We start from the raw sequence: 20412 nt of genomic DNA on the forward strand, positions 1-20412 counted from the left end.
TGTATCACAAATTAGAATCATTCTTAGTCAACAGCTGTCACTTTTATTAATAGAGTTTTGATATACTTTCCCCTTGCCAATCCAAACTTGACAAAAACTAAACACTGACACGACTGTCAGGTCACAAATGAACTCCTAATATGACAACTGAAGTGGACTGCTACAAAACCTGGCTGTCAAAACAGGAGTTATGGCTTTGTAATGTAAATACACTTAAAGGTACAAGTTACTCAGTCGTCCATCTGTCAAAAGACAGGTGTGCTATATCCCGTGGCGTTCCACTATGTTTGCTCCTAAGCATAGGGGCCAGGAAGACTTGTGCTAAATCCTCAAAAAAAAGAGACAAGGTGCAAATTGTACTTACAGATTTTCATATTTAATGTTTTCCATGTTTCTTATGGTGATAATCTATTATTTTTATATTGAGAAAAGCTCCTTTCATTGGAAATGACAAGATTCTATTCCAAAATATGATCAAAATCATATTTTTGTCATAAGGAAAGAAAAAAACTGCTTACAAAATTATTTAAGGGAAGAACTAATCCTTACCTGGCTCCTTCCAGGTAAAGAAATAATTTTAGTGCTCTCTCTGGTATGGCATTGACCTAGCACTGGAGATCAGTGCCTGCAAAATAGATGCACTTTGGTTACCACCACGGGCTGCTTCAGGAAAGTTTCAGAAAGAACAATGATGATTAACATCTATAGATTCAAAATAGGAAGAAATTATAAATCTCCAATGTTTATGACATAGCATAGAGCATAAAATATGTAATTGGGGAATAAGCTTTTATAAAATTAAAAAAATTTAAATCTAAGCAAGTGACACTAACCACACAAGTTTAACAATTTGCTATCATCAGTTGAACATCTATTATGTATTAAGCAGGACTAGAGATCCTTATGTCATCTAATTGAATTACACCAATGCAAAAAGGATTGCAAGGAGAGAGAATTATCAATCCAGAGAGTATTCGTTAAAGCGATTTCTAAGGAAGAGAAATGTTCTTGAAAATAAAAGGCGCCTGCGTGAAGTACATATCACACCAGCTGTCTGTCAGTGGTGTTTGGGGAGGAGTCCAGAGTTTCTCAATGAACTTTAGTTTATGAAAACAAGCACATTAACTACTTTTCCCCCTTCTATTTAGGGCACCATTTGTTAAAGTTGACAACCTCCTGCAGTGATGTTCTGAGAGACAGAGACGTCTTGTCAGAATTATAAATGTCCTTGGTGAATGAGGCAGAAAGATTTGACTGTGGAGGACATTCCTGACAAGTCCTCAGGATTTGAAATGGTAACCATCTTTTTGGCTAGGTTGTTTTTTTGGTTTTTGTTTTCAGATGACAGGAGATGTTTTAAAAACTGTGAAGGACAGAACTTTTCTATTCAGTTACCTGTAATCAGGTAGGAAAGGGTAAGCACACAATTTAGCACATAGTAGGTGTTCAATATATATTTATTCCATCTAACACCCCTTCCCCCATCACTGCCAACAATTTCTGAGTTAAGGGTGAATTGCCAACTCTAATAGCTGCCAGAGGGGGAGGGTAGGATTGCTCCATCACTGGACTCAAAGGAGTCTGTACCTCCTTTTCTTTTGCTTCTAACATGACCCATGCTCCTGCCATAGTCCAAACTAAATTCATGTGCATATACATCTTTATAGATAGGTAGATAGCCATAATGTAAGTGGGTATCTATGGAGTATATAAACAAATATATATGTGTATATATACATGCATACATATGTACAGTGTGTGTGTATACATTTGTATTTGGCATATGTATTTGCCAGCTCCTTACCCTTCTTTTGTAAATTGTTGCCCCTCCTTAGCCCAACTGATGTACTTACTATCAATTTAGATTTAGCACTCACAGGAAAATGTGAACATCCACTCACAGCTGTTAGGTTCTTGGGGTAGATCTATCAGCCCACCCCCTAAAAACTACCCTGTTCACCTTCTGGAGTTTTCCATCTTAGTAAATAGTATTACTGAACCACGTTTGTTGCTCAATGCACAGCAAGCCAAACACTAAGAAACTGAGTTCTGCAGCAGAGAAAGGTTTATTCATAAGGCAGTCAAGTGAGAAGATAGGAGAACAAATCTCAGGTCTGCCTCCCCGGAGGTGAGGGGCTTAGAATATTGATGGGCAAAGACTATAGGGTGGTTGGAGGTGCAGGGGGAGGTGATTGGAGGTAGGAAAAAGGTGAGGCAATGGCTGCTCTGCACCAGCATATCTGAGTTACATGCTTCTTCACGTGACATGTTCAGCAAATGGCAACGTTAGCATGATATGAGGGTGGGTTTTTTGGCCCCTTGATGTCAAAAGGTCATCCATTGGACACTTGTGCAGTTTCAGTCGAATGGTGGGTGGTCTCGACCAGCTTGAACTGGGCAAGAGTAGCTCCATGATCCTTAAAAACCAATTAGGCAACCGTTACTATAACAACCCATACATCAGAGGTGTTATCTATAGGGGACAGTTAAAAAGTCTGGTGATAGATTGTCTAAATTACGTGAAGCTTGGAGGGTATGCAATTTGCAAGAATAATTAAAGCGAGCTTGGTCAGTGAAGGCGGGTTACAGGATATTATTTATTAAGCAAGTTATAGTTTAAGGAAGCTAACTGATCGCTGGCCTTGGTTTCAATGGGTATCACCACCCATCCCATTGCTGACTTAAACTCCAGACCTAGGTGTTTTCGCTCTCCCTTACCCTTTTACATCCAATCCATCATCAAGCCTTTTTGGCTCTATTTCCAAAATGTTTTCCAAATCTTTCCACTTCTCTCCATTTCTACTACTATTACCATAGTTTAAGCCACCAACACCTTTCACTTGAATTACCGCAAGCGCTTTATAGTTGGTATCCCTGCTTTTGCTTTTTCTCCCCATCCTGCTGCCTATGATGCTTTTTTAGTTCACTCAGAATAAAATTGATTTTGCAAAGCCTCATAAGCTTGTACGTTTTCTGGCCCCTGATTTTGTCTGTGACCAATCACCTACCATCCTTCTCTTCATTCACTACCCTGGTTTCACAGGCCTTCGTTTTGCTCCTTGAATGTGCCAAATGTCTCCTCTTTTGAACCTTACTGTTTCCTCTGTGTAAAATCTCTGCCTCTTGATGTTGTCAGGAGCTGACTTGTTCAACTCAGCTCTATTCAAACATCCCCTCCTTGGTGATATTCACCCATTTCCCCCTCCCTCATTCACACCATCACGTCATCACCTTTCTGTTTTAGTTTTTAAAGACACTCAGCACTACTTGAAGTTTCATTGTTCACGTATTAGTTCGCTCTTTTCTCCCACTAGAATGTGAGCTCCATAAGAGCATGGATTTATCTGTCGGGCTCATCACATGAACCCAACACATCAAACAGTGCCTGGAACTTGGTAGACACATAGAAGAGTGAACCAAAAGAAGAAAAGGATGGATGTATCAATGGATTTCCCCCAATTTTTGAAGCTGAAGCTAAGATAGAGAATCAATTTCAATCTCTAAAGGTTGAATCCTAGACATAAAACTCAAAAGCTATTTGGACAAGTCAATGAGAATAAGAAGCTAATGGAAAAAGCAGAGACAAGAGCTAAAGACAGTTCCATTGGTATTCAGCTCTCCTACTAGTCGTTTGAGACCCAGATGTATTCCTTCCTTTTCCCTAGTATGACTGTGTGATTTATGTATGAGATATCCCAAAGTAATTTTAATGGATTCCTCTCTTTTTTTTCTTGCTAAAATTTTTTTCGAATTTGGCTTTTGAGACTTACAATGAAAGAATTCCAAGCTACTCTGGCACTGCTTCATCTCTTGCTTTTTCTTCTGCCTCTTTTTCTCACCAAACTCAAAGCTCTGGCCATAATACACTCTTTCATCTCTCTCTTTCTCTTTCCTTCTGTCTCTTGTACCTTTACACACCTGTTTCTACATGCTTGGACCATTCTTCACTAATTTGCCTTTGAGAAAACTTTTCAGACACCCCAAACTTAGGGTTTGTATGCTTTCTTCTACCTCACAGCATCCTCTATTTATTCTCAGTGTGTCATTAACAACCAGTCTTGCATCTCCCTGTCTCTGTTTCTTTCACTGTTGTATTTTTTCTTGTTTACTACTGCACTCTTGAGGCCTAGCACAAAGTTCGACATGTAAATCGACAATGACTGACTGGCTGACAGACTGACAATGAATGAATAAATAGAGCTGTTTTGTTGGTAGCCAAAGCAGAACTAAGATGTAACAAAAAAGAATCTGAGTGTTCATATTCTCCTTCACTTCAGACTGTTTCCTACTGATTCTGCTGTACAGTTTTGAACTGATTTGGGGGCATTCTGTTTACCTTGGGCTTAGGCCAGATTTATACCTATATTTTTCAGTACTTTTTTCCCCCCTGCGGACCCTTTTAGTTTTCTGCTCATGTTCCCCTTTTGTACACAAAGGCCTTATTTTTTTTGAGATCTATTTTCCCTAGTCATCGGTTCCATTTGGTTGGCCACGTTGTCAAATACTGGCAGCATGCCAAGCCACTAGGTACCCTGTTTAAAATAAAATCTTGTTGCCAACAAAACATAAATCCACGCCACGAAGATCATTTTCTAGTTAGTATATTCCATGGAGTCATATTTTTAAAACCTTAAAAAAAATCTGAATTGCTATCGCATCCTCCACTGTTCTTATTTTCCATAGTCCTTCCATAGTCCTTGGTGCTGGAACAAAACAATTAAATAATCCAGGTTTCTTCAAGTTCATTGAATAGCTGAAAAAAAAAAATAGAGAGCTCAATTTATGTCATGTGCAGTTGTTCCCAAAGGGAGAGAACGTTTCAATTGACTGTGACTGTGACCCGATATTGCACTCTTACTCTGCAGAACCTCAACGAGTCTCAGTCTTCTGCCGGACTTGGTGCAATGATTTTTTCCTCCTTATGCTCCGTGTATCTCATAAATGTAATGACAATAAATGATGGCACTTTGCTTGTTTTGCTGGCACCTCTTCCATGAAATTTGTACCATCACTGAATGAATTTGCAACATTACATGAATACTGTCAAGGATTCTTCATAAAATTAGATTCTTGACAGCAACAGAGAAGGAACAAAGTAAAAACCTTATAAAGGGTAGGAATTCTGGAGAAGACATTTAAAAATTGAAAATGGGTTGTCAACTACTGATTATTTTATATAATGCCCTATCATATGAGAATCTGCCTGCTTCCCATGGGATTGTGATGGAGAAGATAGGCAGTGGGGCGGAAACATTGAACTCTATTCTCAGTATCTTGGGGCATGATGTCAGGAGTAAATGTTATCCTCGGAATTAGAGTAGTTATGAGGACATGGGGCCTGCTTACTATTTTTAATTCAGTTTTGGCCTTAGAATGGTGAGGAGTGGTAGAATAATTTGTTTCAATTTTCTATACTATTTGGTGGTCGCATTTGAAGCACACGTGAGACACTTTTTCACTTAGATTCCAAAGGTAGAGTTAATAATTTCAAAAACAGGGTGGAAGCTGTTCAGTGTAACCAAATATATCCATGGTTCATGAGTGAGTCATACAGAATCCAAATTAAAACTAATCTCGATACAATTAATCTAAAAAAACCTGTGAAATGCAGAAGTTATCACTTAATGGTGTCAGCACTGGAGTTATGGATTTTAATCACATGCTATGTTAATTACAGTCAGCTTCCAATTATGAACAGGTTATGCAATTAAACTTTATTAGGAAAACAGGTATTTGTAAAGAAGAATGTTTCTTTCCACCAAGATGATGACTCTTTATCAGATTGCTCAGAGAACCTTATAAAATCCAAGTGTAACTAAAGAGTGATATTAATGAAATGCCCAAATATTAGATTCTGAGTGCAGGAGGGCTTTTAGCAGGGAAGGATTAGAAGGGATGTATTTCCTCTCCATTTCTAGCCTCAAAAAAAGTCAAAAGTAGGGCTTCCCTGGTGGCGCAGTGGTTGAGAGTCCGCCTGCAAAAAAAAAAAAAAAAAAAAAAAAAGTCAAAAGTAGATGAAATTTCCCCTTTCCATTCTGTAACTCCCTTCTGCCTTGCTCCCCACCTCCAAGAGTCCCTGTCTGTCTCCTCCAAGTATCCAGCACCTTCTAGCTGTTCGCAGGGACATTAAGCTTTCCCTCAGGTGCTTCTACCACAACTCATATTTCTTCAATAAGAGTAAACATTAGAGAAGAAATCATTCTGATTAAACTAATTCACAATAAAGTGTGAATGATTGAAAGCAAATATGCACTTCAGGTAGACAGAGAAAGCTTACTAAAACTCCACAGTTTGTCTGGAACTGTGCTAGGCTTTTAGCTCTATTATTTCACTCCCATCTTTATAAAATTTATTACAGAGGATGCTGGAGTTAGATTGTTTAAAGAACTTGTTCCAAGAGTATAGCCAGCAAATTATAGAGCCATGATTCAAGACACCAAGAAAGACAAAAAAACACTTTTTAAATTTTTATTTTATTTAATTTTTATACAGCAGGTTCTTATTAGTTATCTATTTTATACATATTAGTGTATATATGTCAATCCCAATCTCCCAATTCATCCCACCACTCCCCACTGACCCCGCTTTCCCCCCTTGGTGTCCATACATTTGTTCTCTACATCTCTGTCTCTATTTCTGCCTTGTAAACCGGTTCATCTGTACCATTTTTTAGATGCTTGTTGGTGTCAGTTAACTAATGTTTCAGATTCAGGCATTGGGAGAAGGAAGGAGGTGCTGGTTAAAAAGAAAGTCAAGAATTATGAGGAGGGCTTCCCTGGTGGCGCAGTGGTTGAGAGTCCGCCTGCCGATGCAGGGGACGCGGGTTCGTGCCCCGGTCCGGGAGGATCCCACATGCCGCGGAGCGGCTGGGCCCGTGAGCCGTAGCCGCTGAGCCTGCGCGTCCGGAGCCTGTGCTCCGCAACGGGAGAGGCCACAACAGTGAGAGGCCCGCGTACCGCAAAAAAAAAAAAAAAAAATTATGAGGAGAAATAAGTTGGGGCAGGTGGTTTTGCTTAGGTATCCTTCCTGGAACAACTTCTCCTAGTTAAACTAGTTTTGTATATTTCGTTTCCCATTTTATTCTCCTCCATCTTCTATATGCAATTATGCATTGCAATGCATTAATCTGAAAGTTCCAAATTTTTTACAGTTCTGACTTGATTCTCTGCCTTTCCATTCAAATTATCAGGATTTTCTGAATAGAAAAGAGGTCACACTTTGATATCTTCATGTCTCATTTTCTGTTGATTAAAAAAAATTTTTTTTCACTGATGGGAGTTTGGAAAGTCTTGTAACCAGTGGAGAATGGAAGACATTAATAGCAGGAGCTGTGGCATCCAACAGCAGTGACCCTGAGGAGTATGTAGTAAGACTGAAGGAAGGAGGGAGGGAAAGAGGAAGAAAGTTGGGAAATCTGCAGCCATGGAGAGATTGGCCTTGTAAACTAAAGTTCTTCCCCCCACCACTGTGATTATATGTACTACATCAGTGTTTGCTTTCATAGGTCCATGATGTGGTCCATAGAAAAAGTATCAGTTTTCTAGTAAGAAAATCTGGAAAAATCTAGAAAAATCTGTAAAATCACTACTGCTGAAAAATACTTTCCTCAAAATAAATTGGCCTTAGAAATGGGGAATCTCTGTGTTGACCCTGATTGTTATTTTCTCTTCCACAATATACCTCACCTATTCTATTACATATAATGCTAAAAATATTCACCAAATCATAAATGGTAAACAAAACAAAACAGAACATCACCACCAACACAACAACAAAATACCCTGCTAGCTAAAGACTTTATATCTCTTGGTGGTATTTCAATTAAAACAAAAGCTACCCAAGGTAGCATGGTAATGTTTAGTGGTCTCTGTTTGTTTTAAATGCATAGATTAAACACAAATTCTCACTAAAGCAAAAGTGTATTACAATTCTCTTTAGATTAAAGGAATATATTCTCCAACACCAAAACACCTATATAGCCTAGAGCTAATTCCCAGAGAACTTATTTTTTAAAGCTTATAATTCCTTTGCCTCTCACTCAGCTGCCAGGGAATTTATGTACAATGTGTCTTACTTTCAAGTTCTTATTAAAATAATTCAAGAAAATAGATTATAAAGTTATATATTGACACAATTTACTGTTGCTTTTTTACTTTTATTTTCCATTGCAAGTGGCCTTTGAAAGCAATTTCTCGTATTATCCTCCCCCTACTCTTCAAAATAGAAGCTAATTCTTTTTTTTTTTAACATCTTTATTGGAGTATAATTGCTTTACAATGGTGTGTTAGCTTCAATGGTGTGTTAGTTTCTGCTTTATAACAAAGTGAATCAGTTATACATATACATACGTTCCCATATCTCTTCCCTCTTGAGTCTCCCTCCCTCCCACCCTCCCTATCCCACCCCTCTAGGTGGTCACAAAACACCGAGCTGATCTCCCTGTGCTATGGGGCTGTAGAAGCTAATTCTGAATGTCAAACTCCCTTTCCTCCCTAGAGAACCAGAGAGTATATGAACTCTCTTATAGGAATTCAGAAACACCCTCTTGCCTGAGGACAGATCATCCAATACTGAGGAATGGGGTTTTCAACATTTAATGAATATCTCCACCACGAACCTTGCATGAAGTGAGTCATAAAATGGAAGCCAGTAGTCTTTTAAACACCTTGGAATCCCTCCAGCAAGGAAAGGAGCAGTCAACCTAGGAGAAGACTATAAATATCTTCAGTACCTTTTAACCTCAAAGATAGACTAGTTATTGGTTAAGAACATAGTCTTAGAAGTCATGAATTCAAATGGATTCAAATGGTGGCTCTGCCATTTTTAGGGTGTAACTTTGAACAACTCATACTCCTTGGAGCTTTCCGAATTTGTATAATAGGATTAATGATGTTTAGCGCTTATCTTGAAGATTAAATGACGTTAAGAATGAAAAAAATCTAAGTTAAATGCTGGCACATAACAGGCATTAAATAAATGATGATTTTTTTTTTTTGTCCTAGGAAGCAGAGCCTGAGTTGGAAATTCTTGGTCAAGAGGTTTATTGGTTGAATGCTCTCAGCAGAAGAGTGAGAAAATCAGGAGGGGAAAGAGATCTCAGCTGGGGACTGACTTCAGTCTCATATCCCCGGGAAGCTCTGCAGCTCAAAATGCATGTCAGTCCCACTCACAGGGGTGTAGAGGTGTAGCCTCTCCAGCACCGGAACTCCCATTTGGCAGAGGGAAATTCTGCAGAGAAGGGTGCACCTTTGAGTTATCTTAGCACTAGCAGCAATGGAAGAGAGGTGCACCTGTTGGTAAAGGGGATCTGGTTGGGACACCCACAGCACCCACTATAGCTTGCCCCTGATATTGCTTAGATCGGCTTGCTTCTTACCCCAAGTTCATCTATCCAGGCACAGCTTCTCTAGGGTTCTGGTGGGTCATATTTTCTGGTGAAACTTATAAAAGGGGAGGGTTAGCTGGACAAAATAGAACCCCTGCAGCTGCCATTGTTCCTTAGGCTGTAAGTCATTGGTTCTCAATGACAAGATCCCCCCCTCCCCCCACTCTGACTCAGGGATATTTGGCGATGTCTGGAGACATTTTTGGTTGCTATAGCTGGAGGTTGCTACTGGCATAAACCTACAATGCACAGGACAGCCCCATAGCAGAGAATTATCCATCACAAAGTGTCAACAGTATGGAGGTTGAGAAACCCTGCTGTCAGTGACATGCACCATTTCATTGCTTCTCCATCCATTCTAGATTCTCCTCTCTTCAATGTGCACATGTGCTGGTCCAGGTAGCTTGTCTGGTGGGTTGACACAGACTTTCATTCCTGAGGAATATAGGCTCTGTTTAGCATGCTCTATCAGATTATGACTTCTGCATAAACCCGTTTGGTTAAAAACAGATATGGAAGTACCAGGAGATGTTCCCATAAAACACTTGAGTTCAAAACATTCTTCAACTTGCCACCAAGAGGCTCAGTGGTCTCCTTGAGTGATGGTATGATTCTGGGGTTCAGCCTTATTCTGTGTTGCTGACAAGTCAGATATTCAACTGTGGCAGTAGCTAGAATTGTCTGAGTGAGAGGAAGCATATGCTGGAGGGCCCATACAGAGACCAGTGGATTGCTGCTGGGCTCACCTGGCCTTTTACTTGATGGGTCATAATGGTAACTTCCAGCCACAAGGTCCTCTGCTATCCAGTGGTCAGAAGCTTAGATTTTATCATGGCCTAGTAGCATTTTAGGAGCTGGTTTTTATAACTCACAAACTCTAATCACCCTTTTGAAGTGTATAATTCAGTGTTTTTTTAGTTCATTCACAGAGTTGGACAACCATCACAACTATCTGATTTTAGAACATTTTCAACATTACCAAATAGAACCTTATACCCATTAGCAGTCACCTCTCATTCCCTCGAATTCCCCTAGGTCTAGACAACCACTAATTTTCTTTCTTGTCTCCATGGATTTGCTTATTCTGGAAATTTCATATAAATGGAACCACATAATATGTGGCCTATGTGTCTCCCTTCTTTCACTAAGTGTAAACTTTTCAAGGTTTATCCATTCTGTAGTGTGTATTAGTACTTCATTCCTTTTTATGTACAAACAATATTTTATTGTATGATATATAATGTGTACTCTGCTGTTGTTGGGTGGAGTGTTCTATAGATGTCTGTTAAGTATAATTGATTTATAGTGTTGTTTAAGTCTTGTATTTTTTTATCTTCTGCCTAGTTGATTTTTCTTTTATTGAAAGTAGGGTATTGAAGTCCCTTAACTGTTAATATTGATTTGTTTTTTTCTTCCTTCACTTCTGTCTGGTTTTGCTTTATGTATTTTAGAACTTTTCTTGTTTGGTGCATATATGTTTTTAATTGCTATGCCTGCTTGAATGATTGACACTTTTATCATTATAAAACATTCTTCTTTGTCACTAGTAACAATTTTTATCTTAAAGTTTATTTTTTCTTATGTTAATATAGCCACTACAGTTTTCTTTTGGTTTCTGCTTGCATGGTATGTCTTTTGCACCGTTTACTTTCAATCTATTTATGTCTTTGAATCTGAAGTATGTCTTGTAGACAGTATACAGTTGGATCATTTTAAAAAATCCATTCTGCCAATTTCTGCCTTTTGATTGAAGTGTTTATCTACTTATGTTTAATGTAATACCTGATAAAGTGGGATTTACATCTGTTATTTTGCTATTTGTTTTCTATGTCTCATGTCACTATGTTACTCTATTTCTCCATTTCTGTACCATTTTAATTCCCTTATGTTTTCTTTTAATATATTTTTGAGTTATTTTCTTGTGGCCCTGAAGATTACAAGTAATATTAACATCTTAAAATAATGTATTTTGAATTAATACCAACTTAATTTCAATAGCATACAAAAACTTTTAGCCAATGTCTCTCTGTTCCTTTTCCCTCCTTCATCTATTATTGTCGTAAAAATTACATCTTTTAACGTTTTAAGTTCATCAACAGGTTTATAATTATTGCTTTATGAAGTTGTCTTTTAAGTCAGATAGAAAGAGGAAGGCATTATGAACAAAAACACTCATACCGTCTTTTATAGTTACCTATGTCAATAACCTTTTTTGGTGTTCTTTATTTCTTCAAATGGACGTGAGTAACTATTTAATGACTTTTCATTTCAGTCTGAAGGACTCTAGCATTTCTTGTAGTGTAGATCTGCCATTAACAAATTCTCAGTTTTTCTCTGGGCGTGTCTTCATTTCTTCTACATTCTTTTTTTTTTTTTTTTTTTTTTTTTGCGGTATGTGGACCTCTCACTGTTGTGGCCTCTCCCGTTGCGGAGCACAGGCTCCGGACGCACAGGCTCAGTGGCCATGGCTCACGGGCCCAGCTGCTCCATGGCATGTGGGATCCTCCCGGACCGGGGCACGAACCCGTGTCCCCTGCATCGGCAGGCAGACTCTCAACCACTGCGCCACCGGGGAAGCCCTTCTTCTACATTCTTGAAGGATAGTTTTGCTTGACATAGAATTGTTGGTCATCCATCTCTTTCAGCACTTTAAATATGACATCCCATTGCCTTCTGGCATCCATAGCTTTTGATAAAAAGTCATCTGTTAATCTTATTGTAGCTCTCTGTGATGAGTCACTTTTCTTTTGCTGCGTTCAAGATCTCTGTCTTTGACTTTTGACAGTTTGTTATGACAGTTTGTTACTTCCAGATGTGAATCTTTTTGAGCTTATTTTACTTGGATTTGCTTGAACTTCATGTTTAGATTAATATTTTTCATCTAATTTGAGAAGGTTTTGGTCATTATTTATTCAAATATTCTTCTTGCTCCTTCCTTTCTCTATTCTCTTTCTGGGTCTTTGTCTTAGTCTGTTGGGTTTCTACAACAAAATATCTAGATTGGGTTGCTTATAAATAAGAGCATTTTATTTCTCACAGTTCTGGAGGCCGGGAAGTCCAAGATCATGGCAGCCGCCACAGTGCATGGCTCCTGGTTCATAGATGGCACTTTTTCACTGTGTCCTCAAGGGTGGAAGGGGCAAGGGATATATGTGGGGTCTCTTTTGTAATAACACTAATTCCGTTCATGAGGGCTCCACCTTTATGACATAAGCACTTTCCAAAAGCCCCATTTCGTAATAACATCACATTGGGTATTAGATTTCAACAGAATTTTGAGAGGACACAAACATTCAGATTATTGCAGTCTTTGATTTATTTCTACATTGACTTACTTGGTGATATCTCACACGTTACTGAGGCTCTGTTCTTTTTTCTTCATTCTTTTACTTTCTGTTCCTCAGATTGGATAATCTCAATTGACATATCTTTAAGTTCACTGATTCACTTCTGCCAGTTCAAATCTGCTATTTAACCCCTCAGGTCAAATAATTTCAGTTATTTTACTTTTCAACTACAAAATTTGTATTTTTTTTTAAAAAAATTATTATATCTTCATTGATATTCTGTATTTGGTCCAATAATGTTCTTGTACTTCCCTTTAATTTTCAGTTATGGTTTCATTTAGTTCTTTAAGGATATTTATAACAGCTGTTTAAAGTCTTTGTCTACTAAGGCCAACATTTGTGCTTCCTCCATGCCAGTGTCTATTAATTGCTTTTTTCCTTGTATAGGGACCAAATTTCTCATTTCTTTACATGATTCATACTTTTTTATTGAAAACTACATTTTAAATAATATAATGTGACAGGACTTCCCTGGTGGTCCAGTGGTTAAGACTCTGTGCTTCCACTGCAGGGGGCATGGGTTTGATCCCTAGTCAGGGAAGTTCCACATGCTGCGCAGTGCAGCCAAGAAAAAAAAATGTGATGGCTCTGGAAACCAGATTACTCATCTCCCCATGGTTTGTTGTTACTTTTATTTCTTTAGTTACTTTCCTTGGCTAAATTGACAAGTGTGCATTCTTTATTATGTGGCCACTGAAGTCTCAACCTAGTTAGCTTAGTAAACTTAGTAGTCAGCTAATGATTGGATAGAAATTTTCTTAAATGCCTTGAACCAGTAAGTTTCCCAGTCTTTGCTGAAGGCTTTTGAATTTGGTGGCATGGCTTCAATGCTACAGCAGACAGTTTACAATTAAGCCTTAGACTTTACTACCTGCTTGTGAGGAGCCTCAAAGTCAGCCAGAGGTGAGAGAATATCGTTTCTTAAGTACTTCCTGGCCAGGTGCAGAGCCTTGAACCTGTGTATGGTCTTTTAGATCCCCAGAAATATGCTAGAGCTTTTCAAAGCCCTCTAAAGGCATCTCATTCATCAGCTTTTCCTTTCAAATTATTTAGGCAGTCTCTTGTTAGTCCCAACTGGTATTACTGCCTCAGGCAGATGTGATGTTAAACAATTGCCACTGATTGTTTTTGACAAATGCCTCAGGTATAGGGCTGCTCATGAGCTCTGAATCAAGTCAAATAAAGCCAAGCTCTGAGAATAGGGCTTTTCTAGGAATCTTCCAGACAGATCAAATAGTGACAATTTTCTGAAAATAGAGTATTTTTTTGGGGGGGATTACAAATCTGTTTTGCCCTCTCTAATGGCTGCTGAGCACCTGGTTTTCACAGTATTGTGCTTCTGAAGCTGTTGATTTTCCAGGCTACTGTGGTGCTGGGGATACTGGAATGGGGAATAGGCCAGTTAAAATATCACATAGCTGATATTTGTTGTTGTTGTTGTTACCAAGATTCTGTCATTTTTCTTGAAAAAATACTCCTGGAATTTTGCAAGTTTCTGGTTAATTTCCAAGCTCTGAAAAAAGCCGATTTTGAAAAAATTTTGCTAGTGATCTTGTGGCTTTATGGATGAGCAGATTTTCTGAAATCATTATTCTGGAAGTTCTTCCTCTAGGAACTCTTTTTAATGGTTCACAGTTTCTCTGATGTGATTCCATAGGGTCTGTGCTATAATTCTGCTACTGGAGCTTGCCTGAAGCTCTATATGACATCTTTCTCTACCATAGATACCTCAAGTATCTTCAGATCTACTGGGTTAAATGGCCCAACTGGCAGAGTTGAACCTATTACAGCCTGGTCCTGTTACCAAGCCCTTTCTTTCTCTAGTGCCACTCATATACAACAACCTTCAGTGTCACCTGACACAGGTGTTCAACCAGTATTTGCAAATATGGGATATCTTTGCTCCAAAACAAAGAAGCCTCTAAACATTGTGCTTCTTTCCTAGCAATAAGAGGTGCAAGGTGCAATAACTTGTATTTCTAGGGCATGTCCTAAGAGTGCCTCAGACAACTAAATCCCCAACAATTCTATTGATGCAAGAAGCACCTTGATCTTTCTAGGGTTTTTTTCCCCAAACTGTGAAGCACATGCATCTCTTTAATGAATCCAGAGTACTTGCCACCTCTTTCTCATTGGACTTGCTATACATGATGTCATCAGTATAGTGGACAAATGTGATATTGCTTGGAAAGTGTCAGATAATCCAGGCCATAATTATACTGTGACAAATAGCAATAGAGACAAAGATCTGTGAGGCATGACCATGAATGTGTGCTGTTGTTTATCCCATGTGAATGCAAACTAATTTCGACCCTCCTTTTATTGTAAGAATCCATTTGCCAAGGGCAAATCAAATTTAACAACAAATCCTGAACTGGAGTGACTGAATCATGGTTCTTCAACTCATTTCTTTGTATGTGGAGAGAATGGGCCATGGAATGACTCTCCATTGGGGACAGGGGTTGCTTTGTGACCCATCTTTTGTCCCCTATTATTATCGGAAGTCTCACAGCAACCTTTCCATCCCATCCTGTTGATTAAGACAGTTACACAGGTCCATCCAGATTCAAGAATCAGCGTCACGAAAAGAAGTATATTAGGGATAAAATATAAGTTGACGCAGTCACCTTTGGAATCCACAATCTGCCCGGCTTTATTATGATGGCATTTTATTTTCACTTCTACTGAAATAGGCTTTAATCATTCCTCCACATCCAACTATAATGAATCCACTTGTTTCAAATCTAATTGTGCTTAGATATTATTGTACTATTTATTCACATCTCTTAAATTGCTTCATAATTGCAATCAGCCTTGCTGTTGTGTGAGTGAAATATTTTTATTATTAAATTCTGCTCCTTGGCATGTACACTCTATATGAAAAAGGTTTTGTTTTGTCCTTGGCTATATACCCAGAAAACTGCAGGACATATACTAGGTACTTGGTAAATATTTGTTGAATGAATAAAACCCAAAGGGCTTATGTTAGCTTTCCATAAGCAGTTGGCAGGTGAAGTCCATAATCTGAGAGGCAAAACTGAAGGTGGGTGACAAAGGCCATTAATGGGTCAAAAAAGACTGAAAATCAAGTAAGAAATTATCAAAGTTCAAGCAGCATGAACACTGCCCTCAAGTTTTGGATCATTAAACTCGGCAGAAAAGGTTCTGCCTCACCTGGGACAGTTTTAGTAGCCTCTCCACATGTGCAGCAGTTATATTTCTCTGGTTTTGGCATTTATAAAACTGTTTGGCTTCTATGATACTTTCATATCCTCTCACTGGCACCTTTAATATATGCAAAAAATCTTTCATCCATATGATCATATGTAATTACCCTACAAACCCTATAGATAGAAATTAATGGTTTCATTTTAGATTATTTCCTTATTCAAGATCGCCAGATTATAAGAGGCACATATTTGATTCAAGGCAGTTTTATTGTTTTTTTTCTCCGTTAGCTCCATTGTCTTGACCAATATTCCAGCTACATACTCTGATTTACTGCAGTTTGCAAAGACAGAGACAAAACATATTTTCAGCCTGTGTTTACCCATCGGTGAAACAGGCAATTGTCCATTCAGAGAGATTTTAGTTGCTTTCATTATCCTAACGAAAAATATTTCTCCCATTGGATTACTGATAATACTAATAGTTATGATTTTCAGTTTTATTAGTAGCTAACATTTATTTAAATTTTACTATTGCTAAGCTGTTTCCTAAATGTTTATTGTTCAACATACGTTTTGCTAATATGGAAAAATATGTCATATCTTTCATTCAATAATTAGTGACAAAGTTTAAAGTACAAGTGTCTCTTGCAAATGTTATCAGTCAATTCAGTGTCATATTAAATCTTTCTTGTTTATCTGTTTCGTAGAAGCCCTTGAGATCCCAAGTCAAATTTCTCCTCTTCTTCACCAAATTCAGTGCGCTTGTGAGGACTTCATTTTCTGAACTGATAGCTTTTATAGTCTGTTTCATTTATTTGATATTTACTGTATTATTGTCTTGTATGTGGGTATTCTTTACAGAGAGTTTTCTATTAAAAACTGTCATACAGAGTGAAGTAAGTCAGAAGGAGAAAAACAAATACCGTATGCTAACACATATATATGGAATCTAAGAAAAAAAAATGTCATGAAGAGATTAGTGGTAGGATGGGAATAAAACACAGACCTACTAGAGCATGGACTTGAGGACATGGGGAGGGGGAAGGGTAAGCTGTGACGAAGTGAGAGAGTGGCAGGGACATATATGCACTACCAAATGTAAATTAGATAGCTAGTGGGAAGCTGCCGCATAGCACAGGGAGATCACCTCTGTGCTTTGTGACCACCGAGAGGGGTGGGATAGGGAGGGTGGGAGGGAGGGAGACACAAGAGGGAAGAGATATGGGAACATATGTATATGTATAACTGATTCACTTTGTTGTAAAGGAGAAACTAACACACTATTGTAAAACAGTTATACTCCAATAAAGATGTTAAAAAAATAAAAAAATAAATAAAAATTAAAAAAATTAAAAAAATTAAAAAAAACAAAAAAACAAAAAAACAAAAAAAAAACAAAACATTTTTTTCCCTCTTTTGCACCAAAAGTGAATAACGGGACTGTTTATATATTCGTAAGAAAAATGTTTTTTTGTTCTCTCGTTTCCATCTATGATGTAACTTACACAAAATATAAACAATAAAATAAAAATAAAATCAGGAACAGAAAAATACAAATCAGAATAAAAAGTAGTAAACAGTCCAGAGAACTAGAATGCAAAGGAGATAAGTCCCTCTGGTTCTACTTATCTGAAGATCAAAGGAAAGGGAAATTTAGGAATTCACCTGATTTCCATTGAAAAAAACACATTAGCTTTTTAGGGGGAACAAATTACTTCCTGGCACTAAACTTTAAAATAGATTTCCATCACAGAAGTGTCTTGAGCAAATTAATGAGCGATATTTTCAACAACAGACTGCAGCACACTCAGTAGAGGTTTTAAAATGGTTTTTCTTATGTGTTCCTTATACAATCCCTTAATTAACCAGACTTTATAACACTAAAACACAAGTCAGTTAAAAACATCATTAAGAGACTCGGTGCTGCTGATTCAATGTCCACAAAATGTATCCAGGTGTTTACTGATGTTTTTAAAAAATAAGATGCTGCTTGTAAAGATGATTAGTTGATAAAATTTCACGTCTTGCCCATGGCTCTGGCTTTGCCATCTAGGTATCTATTCCTTTCTTCAAAGACTTGAGGAATTTCATAAAACCAACAAATGAAGTGTTGATTTTTAAAATAAAGTGATTGAGATTATTTCAATTTTCAGTTCCAAAACTGCATTTGCTTTTATTCCTCTCAAAACACAATGTATCTCTGGGAAGAAATCTTTATGAATCAACCCACTGGACAAAAAAAAAAAAATCACTGAAGAAACAAAGTGTTTCTTAAATAAGGCAATGAACTCTGTGTGTGTGTGTGTGTGTGTGTGTGTGTTAAACTTATTTATTGAAATAGAGCAAAGTTAAAGAAAAGTGCACACCTCCTGAATATTCATTAGAACTATCATGAAGTAAATATAACTATGTAACCATGACCCAAGCAAGCAATAGAACATTCTCAGTCTCCCAAAAGCCCCCCTCATTGGCCTCTCAAGTCACCATTCCCTCCTACTCAAAGACAACCACCATCTTGACTTTAAATACCATAGCTTAGGGAATTCCCTTGTGGGCAAGTGCTTAGGACTCAGTGCTTTCACTGCCGTGGGCCCAAGTTCAATCCCTAGTCAGAGAACTAAGATCCTGCAAGCCATGCAGCACAGCCAAAAACTAAAAATAAATAAATAAATAAATAGCATAGCTTAGCTTTGCCTATTTTTGAACTTTTAATAAAAGGAATCATACAGTTTGTATTCTTTTGCATCTGGCTTCTTTTTCTTTTCTTTCTTTTTTTTTTTTTTAACAACTTTACTGGAGTATAATTGCTTTACAATGGTGTGTTATTTTCTGCTTTATAACAAAGTGAATCAGTTATACATATACATATGTTCCGATATCTCTTCCCTCTTGCATCTCCCTCCCTCCCACCCTCCCTATCCCACCCCTGGCTTCTTTTTCTTAATAGTATATTCATGGTTCCCATATCCAAGCTCATGTCCTGATGTGTAGCAGTGATCCATTAATTTTATTTCTGAACAGCATTCCATTGCATGAATATACCACACTTTGTTTTACCCAGTTGAAGTACTAATGGCCAGGTGGGGTTTTCTAGTTGGGGCTATGTAAATAACACAACCTTTAACATTCTTGTGCAAGTCTTTTAGTGCCCATGTAGGAGAGTAATTGCCGGATCATTGAAGATGTGTGTTCCATTTTGATAGATACTGCCAGTTTCCCAAAGTGATTGGACTCATTTACACTCCTATCAGCAGTGTTCATTATTGTTATCCTTCACATTTGTTTCTGTCAATCTTTCCGTCTGAGTCACTCTGCTGGTTGTGTAGTGGCATCCCACTGTGTCTTTAATTTGCATTTCTCTAGTGACAAATGAGGTTGACCACTTTGTTATATGCTTACTGACTATTTGGATACCCTCTTTTGTGAAGTCTTTTGTCAGTTTTGCTATTCGCTTGTCTGTCTTTTTCTGAAATGGTGTTAAAAGTTTCTAACATGTTATGGGTGTGAACGCTACTTTTTCAGTTTCTTAACTTTTTATGAATGGAAGGTTTTAATTTTAATAAAGCCTAAGACATCACTGTCTTCCTTTAAGTTAGCTCTTCTGTGTCTTTTCCTCCTCCAGGTCCTAAAATTCTCCTTTGTTTTCCTCTAGAAGCCCTAAAGTTTTACCTCTCACATTTAAATCCACATAGAATCTTGTCATCACAACTGCAATGAAATGGTAGACATAATGATAAGAATAATAGTAGTTGCCATTTGTTCTGTGCTGGCTAGTAGACATTCTGGAATTTTAATCCTCAAAAGAAAATCACAAAGTAGGTATTACCTATATTTGAATGATAAGGGAATTGAAGCTTGGGGTGGTTAAGTACCTATTGTCCTCATGATGGTAAAAGATGCAGGAAGGATGCAAATCCCTGTCTCCCTCAGTCCCTAGACCACATATTTATTTAAAGGGGATCCTGTTTGTGGATTGTATGCAAGTGAGAACCCTAAAAACTGTATAAATATCCTAAAATGTAAAAGCTCCAATTCCTGGAGAAAGAAACTAAGTGAATAAAATAAAAATAAAAAGCAACATTTAGTGGAAATTCTAAAGCAGCACATCAATAAAATACAAAAGTACAAAAAGATGAAAATAATACACAGAGAACTCAGAAGAGAAGAAAATGGATCAAAAGCATTGGCAACCAGAGGGGCTGACAAATGAAATCATTAATGTTCGGCTTCAATCTGCAAAGTATTGTTGGAAAGCAGGCAAGAAAGAGAAAGAGGAGGGAAATTGATGAAAGTCAGGGACATAAATAATGTTGAGTGTTATCACTTTATAGGTTAGGTTTCTAAGTTTGCACTTAAGGGGCTTCTTATTTCCTTGTTATTACTTTGTATTTACCTGGGTTAGCTCTCAACTAGATAGGGAAGATGGTGTTTTTGTTATAGTGGCTATTGTCAACATGATAAAATGGAAGGCTTGTGTTTTAGCCTACTGGTTAAATCAGAATATTGCTTT

The sequence above is a fragment of the Physeter macrocephalus genome, chromosome 19, assembly GCF_002837175.3.
Source record: "Physeter macrocephalus isolate SW-GA chromosome 19, ASM283717v5, whole genome shotgun sequence".
In the NCBI taxonomy this organism is placed as follows: Eukaryota; Metazoa; Chordata; class Mammalia; order Artiodactyla; family Physeteridae; genus Physeter; species Physeter macrocephalus.